Raw genomic sequence first — 9328 nt, 5'->3', positions numbered from 1 at the left:
CACAGGCCCAACCTACTCAGTCTCTCCTCATAGGACAGTACCTCCACATCTAGGTTCAACCTGGTGAACATTCCCTGGACTGACTCTAATGCCAGTGTATCTTTCCTTAGATAAGGAGCCCAAAACTGTTCATGGTATTCCAGATGTGGTTTGCCTCATGCTTTGTATAGTTTAAGAAAGAAAGGATTGTTCTGAATGTATTAGAAGTGTCCAAAATAAGGAAGCTTTTGCTGCAATAAATAGGGAGTAATCTCTGAGACAGAAGGGTCAGTAACCAGAGGATTCTGATTAAAGGTGATCACTACAAGACCAAAGGTAAAATGAGGAAACATAGAGTTATAGAGTCATAGAAATGTACAGCATGGAAACAGACCCTTCAGTCTAACTCATCCATGCTGACCAGATATCCTAAATTAATCTAGTCCCATTTGCTTGCATTTAGCCTATATCCCTCTAAACTCTTCCTATTCATACACCCATCCAGATGCCTTTTAAATGTTGTAATTGTACCAGCCTCCACCACTTCCTCTGGCAGCTCATTCCATACACGCATCACCCTTTGCACAAAAATGTTGCCCTTGGGTCCCTTTTACATCTTTCCCCTTACCGTACCTCCTTTACTCATATCCAAATCATTTATTGGATGTGCAGATTAGGTGGATTGGCCATGCTAATTTGCCCATAGTTTCCAGGGATGTGAGGAGTAGGTGGGTTAGCCATGGTAAATGCAGTGTTATGGGGATAGGGTTGGGGGTGATTTGGATGTTGGAGGGTCAGTGTGCACTCGATGGGTTGAATGGCCTGCTTCCACGCTATGATTTGCAGTTCAAAGAGGACACAGCAGGGGATTTCAGCTAATTTAGATTTCACTGACAGAAAGCCAGCACAGGAGTGATGGGCCGAGTGGCCTTTATCTGTTTTGTATGATTCCATAATTATTTAATTTGTACTTTTAAAGTTACAGCCCTCCACCTCTCAGTTTTCTCCTTCCTCTATGAAGATGCTTTCACTAGATCCCTTTCACCATGAAAATGTTGGGACCCATTTTCATAGCAAGAGGGATTGGTGTGAGTTAAACAGGCAAGTCGCTTCTTTTATTCTCATACAGGACTTGGGCAGAAGCTGGTCTTGCTGTTTTGTTGGCCATTGCAAATGGCTTGAGTTGAATGGCTTGCTCACACATTTGGCCAGACCGGATAAGAAGAACATTTGTTCTTAAAGGTCATTTGTGAACAGTGGCTCATCAGTGCAAATAATGTGAGTTTCACTGTCATCGTTACCACCTTTCAATTCCACAGTTTTATTCACTGAATTTAAGTTCCTCTCACTGGTGTTCGGGGCTCCAAAAACTGCCAAATTGGAAAGAACTGATAGTCCCATGGACTGGAGGGTGGAGGGGGGAGTAGATGTGGTGACAGAAAATGCAACAGGTAAAGCTAAAAGAAAGGGAAGGAATGGGAGTGGGTCCACAATCTGAAGGTGCTGCACTCAATATTAAGTCCAGAAGCCTATAAACTGCCTGTCTGTTGTTCCTCCAGTTTACACTGTCATTTGCTGGAGCATTGCGACATGCTGAAGATGGACAAGGAGGCATATGAGCAGGGTGCTGTATTAAAGTGACAAGCTATGGGAAGGGTGAGTGTTAGGCTGTTTTTGTGTGGAAGACAAGCAGGAGGCACAAAAAACACAGCAAGCCAGGCAGCGTCAGAAGGTGGAGAAGTCAACGCTTCAGGTATAACTCTTCTTCAGGACTGAGGTGGATGTAGGGGGAGTTGTAGACAAAGATGAGGGGGGGGTCAGCGGGGTGGTGTGGTAGGGGTAGGTGAACACAGGTAGAGGGTACGACCTGGTTGGTTGATGGGAGGAATGATTCCGTTTGGTAGCTGGGAGGAAGGGTCAGTCAGAGGACTCGAAGGGAGAGGCAGGGGCTGGGAAAGGAGGTTATTTGAAATTGGAGAACTTTTGTCTCTAATCATGTTTATGTATGGAAGCAATACAGTCGTAGAGCCATAGAGGTCTACAGCTCAGAAAAAGGCTTTTCATTCCATCAAGTTACACTGGTCAAAAACAACCACCTAACTACTGTACTCTAATCCTACTTTCCAGCACATGTCCTATAGCCTTGTCCTTGTCCTATAGCCTTATCCTATAGCTTTATCCTATAGCCTTGTCCTATAGCCTTGTCTTATCGCCTTGTTATAGCCTTGTCCTATAGCCTTTTCCTATAGCCTTGTCCTATAGCCTTTTCCTATAGCCTTGTCCTATAGCCTTATCCTATAGCCTTGTCTTATCGCCTTGTTATTGCCTTGTCCTATAGCCTTGTCCTATAGCCTTATCATATAGCCTTGTCCTATAATCTTGTTATAGCCGTATCCTTGTCATATCGCCTTGTTGTAGCCTTATCCTAGCCTTATGTGTCTTGGCACAGCTACACACTGCAATGTGATGAGGGTTTCTGTCTCTACTACCATTACAGACAGTGCAATCACCCTGCTCCCCCCCCCTCACCCCCCCACCCCCACCAATCTTTGTCACACACAACTAAAGGCAGTTATTGAACAGTGCCCCAGTCAGATTCCTCCTCATTTATACAGGACTGAAAACCCTGCATTTATGTAGTGCTTTTGACTGAGTCAAAGCTGGCAGCTCATATGAATCTTATCAAAGCGAAACGTGGAGAACTATTGTATTATGACAAAGCATAGTCAAAAAGATTGGTTTTAAGAGGTGGAGATACTTTGGTCAGGGGGTCTGGAGACTAAAATTCCAGAAACAAATACAAATTACTTAATCTGGTTTCCCCAGCTCTCCCTGCCCTCACCCCCAGTCCTGAAGAAGGGTTACACCTGGAACGTTGACTTCTCCATCTCCTGATGCTGCCGGGCTTGCTGTGTTCTTCTAGCCCCCTGCCTGTCTACCTTAGATTCCAGCAACTGCAGTTTTTTTGTCGCTTTCATTAATTTGAGGCTGACAGACAGACCTTTCGGCCCATTGTTCCCTGTGCTGGCCCTGTGAAAGAGCCAGACAAATAATTCCACTCTCCCCCCTCCACGTTGCTCTATACATTCTTCTCCCTTTGAGGAGTTTATTCGCTCATTTTTGAAAGTTACTGTTGAATCTGTTCCCATCTCCTTCTCAGGCACACATTCTGTATTTTTTTAACATACCTATTAATAATTGCAATTTTTTGGCATTGGATCCCGTTAAAACCTTTACCAAGACATACAGCCTTGCTAGACCGGGATTTAATTTTGATTAATAGCAGAGTGATGCATTAGAGAGGACAAACATTCGCTTCTCCCCCAATGTGTTTCTGTTAGAGGTCATGATTTGGAGATGCCGGTGTTGGACTGGGGTGTACAAAGTTAAAAATCACACAACACCAGGTTATAGTCCAACAGGTTTAATTGGAAGCACACTAGCTTTTGGAGCGACGCTCCTTCACAATCACCTGATGAAGGAGCGTCGCTCCAAAAGCTAGTGCTTCCAATTAAACCTGTTGGACTATAACCTGGTGTTGCGTGATTTTTAACTCTGTTCGAGGTGCAATTTGCTTTGGTGATGATTGTTCTCCCTCTGGGTTTGTGATTGGCAGCTGTCCCTTCCAAAGCAATTGTAGATTGACAAACAAGAGCCCCCTCCCTGCTCCGTGAGCGAATGGGGATGGACAATGTGTTTGACATGTCCTGACCTGTGTGTCAGAATCATGGTGAGCTGCTGGGATGTGCTAGGTGGTGGATTTGACTCTGAATGGCTCACCCTCTGCTGTCTGCGCCAGAGTCAGCTCCTGTGTACACCGAGCAGGTCACAGGCAGAGAGAAACGCCAGCATTGAGGCAGTAGGGGAGAGCAGGATCAGGAGGAAGGGGAAGGAGGAGATATGCACCGGAGAGGAGAGGCCACGTGGGCAATTTGACTTTTCCAAAGCCCCAGTGTCTGTTCCTTCCTGGCAGCAGGACAGTGAGTGCGCTTCCACCTGCAGATTATAGAGCTCAGGAACTCAGCAAGGTACCGACAAGTAAAAAGACAAGACAGGAGCATGAGTTTGTCACTGAATTTACAAACCCAATAGAAGGCAGGTTTTAGCTATGGGTCAGCAGGTTTAATTCAGTGGATTTAGTTGCACAGAGAGTTTCACTGAACTGTATCTGGAGTTAGTGCATTCAGTGTCCAGCACTGGTTCACTAGTTTGTCTGGGGTTAAGTTATAAGGACAGGTCGATAGACTAGACTTGGACTCGCTTGATGGAAAAACTGAGGACTGCAGATGCTGGAGATCAGAGTCGAAAAGTGTGGTCCTGGAAAGCTCAGCAGGTCAGGCAGCATCGGAGGAGCAGGAGAGTCGAAGTTTCGGGAATAAGCCCTTCATCAGGAATGAGAATTAGTGGGTGGAAGGTGAGAACCGAGGGGAGGTTCTATCCTTGTTGCAGTTGGAGGGGTGTGATTCAAGGGTGGAGGTGCAGGAAGTGGAGGAGATGTGCTGGAGAGCATTGTTGATCACATGGGAGGGGAAATTGTCATCCTTGCAGTAGGAGGCCACCTGGGATGTCCTGGAGTGGAATTGCTCCTCCTGGGAGCAGATACGGTGGAGGCGGAGGAATTGCAAGTAAGGGATAGCATTTTTACAGGAGGAGGAATGGGAGGAGATGTAGTCCAGGTGGCTGTGGGAGTTGGTGGGTTTGAAGTAGATGTCTGTTTTGAGTTTGCTGAAAATGAAGTCGGAGAGGTCCAGGAGGGGGTGGGAGGTGTCTAAGATCGTCCAGGTGCACTTGGGACTCAGGAGTATTTCACTGTTAACGGAGGCGCCGCAGGACGGCTTGAGGTTGAAAAAGATGCTGGAAAAATGCAAACTTTTTTTGTTTGTTCAGACACATCCAAGAAATAGCATAAATTGAATTGAATTGATTGTCACGTGTACCGAGGCACAGTGAAAAGCTTTGTCTTGCGAGCAATACAGGCAGATCACAGAGTTAAGTAGCAAAGATAAATAAATAATAGGTAAACAGCAGCAAAAACAAAAACACAGATACAGGCCAATGTTAAGAGTTTGTGAGTCCATTCAATATTCTAACAACAGTAGGGTAGAAGCTGTTACGAAACCGGCTGGTGCGTGTGTTCAGGCTTCTGTACCTTCTCCCCGATGGTAAGGGGTTGTAGAAAAACATTACCAGGCTGAGATGGATCTTTGAGAATGCTGGCGGCCTTTCCTTGACAGTGGGCCTCTTAGATGGATTCTATAGATGGGAGGTTGGCCTTTGTGATTGTCCGGGCCGAGTTCACCACTCTCTGTAACCGTCTCTGATCTTGAATGGTACAGTTGTCACACCAGGTAGTGATACACCCGGACAGAATGCTCTCGATGGCGCACCTATAAACGTTGGCAAGGGTATTCGTCGTCATGCCAAATTTCCGCAGCTGCCTGAGGGAAGAAGAGATGTTGTTGGGCCTTTGTAACCAGTGCGTCCACGTGAAGAGTCCAAGAAAGCTTGTTGTGGATGACCACTCCCAGAAGCTTGACACTCTCCACTCATTCCCCCTCTGTGATGTTAATGTGTAGGGGGAGGCATGAGTAACATCCCGCCGAAAGTCAATAATGAGTTCCTTGGTTTTGCCAGCATTGAGAGCTCGGTTGTTGTCAGTGCACCATTTTTCCAGGTCTTCCACCTGCCGTCTGTAGTCTGTTTTGTTGCAAAGTTCCTGAAGAATCTTGTTGAGCTGCTCGAGTCAAACGGAAACACAGGTAAGGGCCAGTGCTGGAAATGGGTGCAAGGAGGAAAAGGAGGCCAGTGAGATCATTGCTAATTTGGTTCTGAACTCCATGCAACCGGCTTGGATGTAAATCTTTTTACAACGAGTCATTTTTGGTAGAAAACAATGTTAGATTTAACATGATTAATTGGGTCCCCTTTGGGGGTATTTAGTGGTGTTTATCTGTGTCTTGTTTATATGCTCAAGACCGGGCCTGCTGGTTCCAGCCCTCGCTCTGTTTCCCAGTGAGTCTGTGGTGTCTGTGACTTTACAGACAATGCCAGTGTCACCACCTTGTGGAATAGGGTGGAGAAGGGGGTTTCCAATCCCCTCAGATGTCAGGAAGCTCCACCTCTGAGCCATTCCATAAAGGACAAACTACTGGATGGTTCACCAGTCTGGGCATGTGCTGTTGAGGTATGGTCAGTCAGATCCTTTTTGTTTGGTTCAGGACCCACTGTTAATGCCACCTCTTCATTTGCTCAATCAACTTTCTGTTCTTATTGTAACTCGTCCCAAATGCCCATTACCTGTTACCGTCATAGTGCTGATCTACACTCACTCCCAAAACTACAACATTAAAATTCTCATCCTTACTTTCAAATTCTTCCTTCCCTCTCTCTATCAGTGCAATATCCACCAAGGAGAAAGTGAGGACTGCAGATGCTGGAGATCAGAGTCAAGAGTGTGGTGCTGGAAAAGCACAGCAGGTCAGGCAGCATCCGAGGAGCAGGAGAGTCGAACTTTTTGAGCTCTTCCTGATTAAGAGTTTGTGCTCGAAACATTGAATCTCCACCTACCCGAACAGCCCCTGAGATCTCTGCACTCCTCCTTGTACGTGCAATTTTAACCCAAACATCAGAGAGGCTGCAGAGTCTCTGTGCTCTGAAACTCCCTTCCTAAATCTTTCAGCTTCTCCACTGCGCACTCACTTAAAAAGTTACTGAAAACTCACGTCATTACCTGAGCTTTTGGCCAGCTAGGCCTTGTATCTGTTTATATAAGAGCAAATTACTGTAGATACTGAAAACAAGAAGTGCTGGAGATCATAGTGGGTCAGACAACATCCATTGAGAGAGAGCAAGCTAACATTTGACTCTTCAACTGAGCTGACCTGAAATGTGGAGGGGGCAGCATTTATGCAATATTCTGGGGAAGGTGGAGTGCTGGAGGAGAAAGGGTATTAAGTGATCGGAATGTAAGAATGGCAGAACATGGTGTGTCTAACTGCCAAACTGGGAAGAACAGACAGTCTCACTGGGGTGGGGGAAGGGGAGAGAAGACATGGTGACAGAGAATGATCAAGCAAAACTAAAAGAAAGGGAAGGAATGCGAATGGGTTCACAACCTGAAGGTGTTCAACTCAGAAATAAGTCCAGAAGATTGTAAAGTGCCTAGTCTGAAGATGAGGTGTTGTTTCCCAAGTTTGTGCTGTGATTCACTGGAACACTGCAGCATGTTGAGGACAGACACGTGGGCATGTGAGTGGGATTAGCTGTTTATTTGGCAAAATCTCACTGTTTTAAGGGGGAGCAGAGGTCAGAGGTCAAGGCAAGTGTCAAATTTATCCAAAAAGGTTGATTCGAAATATCTATAGTTCGGTCTCACTTTTTGTTTGGTAAAGCTTCCATAAAGAGATGTTTTCCTTTGTGAGGTGTGATATAAATATAAGTTGTTGTAAAGAGGCACAATATAAATGCAAGTTGATTTTCTTGTTGACCAGGAAAATGGAAGACCCAAGTGTGAACTGACCCCTGGCTCAGGTGTGTATCTCACCAACAAACTCTCTCAGCTCCCCAGGGACAAGTCACAGCTGGTGACTCGGAAGCTCCTGGGGTATTTCTTAGTGAAACCGTTAGCTCAGGGAAAACGTCTCACCCGCAACAAGACCACCATGGAGAAACCAAACTGCCTGCCCACTGCAGTCACTTATTCCATCAAAGGTGGGGATCCCAGTGAGGAGGGGCTGAGGGGACAATGCTGCAGTTTCATTGTATTCCTGCTGGTGGGGCTGCTGAGACTCCTGACCAGCTGCTCCCCCCAGTGGGTACTTGTTGCACTGCAGCATTTTGGAGATTCTAAAATATTAAATGTATGGTGAATACACAGGGAATGGCAGCATCAGCAGAGAGGTCTCTGCATTCTTCTCAATTCTGACGACTTGAGCATCTTTGATTTGAGCCACTTGCAGCGGTGCCTTCGGCTGCCCAGGTCTGAAATTCCCTCCAGCACCTTCTCATTATCAATTTAAAGCACAAGTTCAGATGTACCTCCCTGACCAAGCCTTATTCATCTGCCATAGTCTCACCTTATGTGGCTGTGCCTAACTGTGCTTGATGATGTTCCTGTGAAGTGCCTAGTAATGGTTGGGCTCCGCTGATGCCTCAGTAGAAGAGCTGGATAGTAAATGTAGACTTGTATATAGGAAAAATAAATTTCGATGTCTGTTTGTAAAGCAATGTAATGTGTGCACAAGAAAGGCATGATCAATTGTATAGAGAGCAAAATAATTTTATGAATAAAGTATATTTTTGAAATTAAAAAAAGTTTTACATTAAAAAGCCTATTTAAATAGACCCATGGAAAAGTTACAGCACAAAAAGTAGGCCATTCAGCCCATCATGTCTGTGCAACATGAATAGAAACTCAGAGCAGGATGATGCCCTTCAAGCGTGATCATGGCCAATCCTCTATCTCTCTGCCAAATTCTCACTTTCTGTCCATTCCCCATAGATGCTTTTAAACCACACAGGATAAATGTGGATTTCAACAGCTTCTGCATTTCCCCTCCCCCCACATTACCCGGGTCCCAAGCCTCCAACTTGGTACTGCCCTCTGAACCCGTCCATCACTGCCCTGTCTGACCGATCACCCTCTTCCTCACCTTCATCCACCTATTGCATTCCCAGCTGCCTCCCCCCAACCTCACCCCCTTCCCATTTATCTCTCAGCCCTGACACACAAGCCTCATTCCTGATGAAGTGCTTATGCCTGAAACATCGATTCTCTTGCTCCTCAGATGCTGCCTGACCTGCTGTGCTTTTCCAGCACCACTCTCTCGACTCTAATCTCCGGCATCTGCAGTCTTCACATTCTCCTATGCATTTAAACTAGCCTGTTACATTGATGATTCACTCAGAACTTGGAATTATACACAAGGTAGATGAATGGTAAATCTGAACAGGAACACTTTATTAATGATGTTCACACCTCCACAGCCAGTTCTAGGCTAGAGTCATAGAGTCATTGAGATGTACAGCATGGAAACAGACCCTTTGGTCCAACCCATCCATGCTGACCAGATATCCTAACCCAATCTAGTCCCACCTGCCAGCACCCGGCTCACATTCCTCCAAACCCTTCCTATTCATATACCCATCCAGATGCCTTTTAAATGTTGCAATCGTACTAGCCACCACTTCCTCTGGTAGCTCATTCCATACACGTACCACCATCTGCATGAAAACGTTGCCCCCTCAGGTCTCTTTTATATCTTTCCCCTCTCACCCTAAACTCCCAAGCTGCAAACCCTCAGAATATTCTGGCTCGTTCTCTTAAAGGGGTAGCACCCTCAACTACATA

The sequence above is a fragment of the Chiloscyllium plagiosum genome, unplaced genomic scaffold, assembly GCF_037043375.1.
Source record: "Chiloscyllium plagiosum isolate Xiang-an unplaced genomic scaffold, Cpla_swu_hap1 HiC_scaffold_32, whole genome shotgun sequence".
Taxonomy (NCBI): domain Eukaryota; kingdom Metazoa; phylum Chordata; class Chondrichthyes; order Orectolobiformes; family Hemiscylliidae; genus Chiloscyllium; species Chiloscyllium plagiosum.
Note: the sequence above shows the minus strand (reverse complement) of the source record.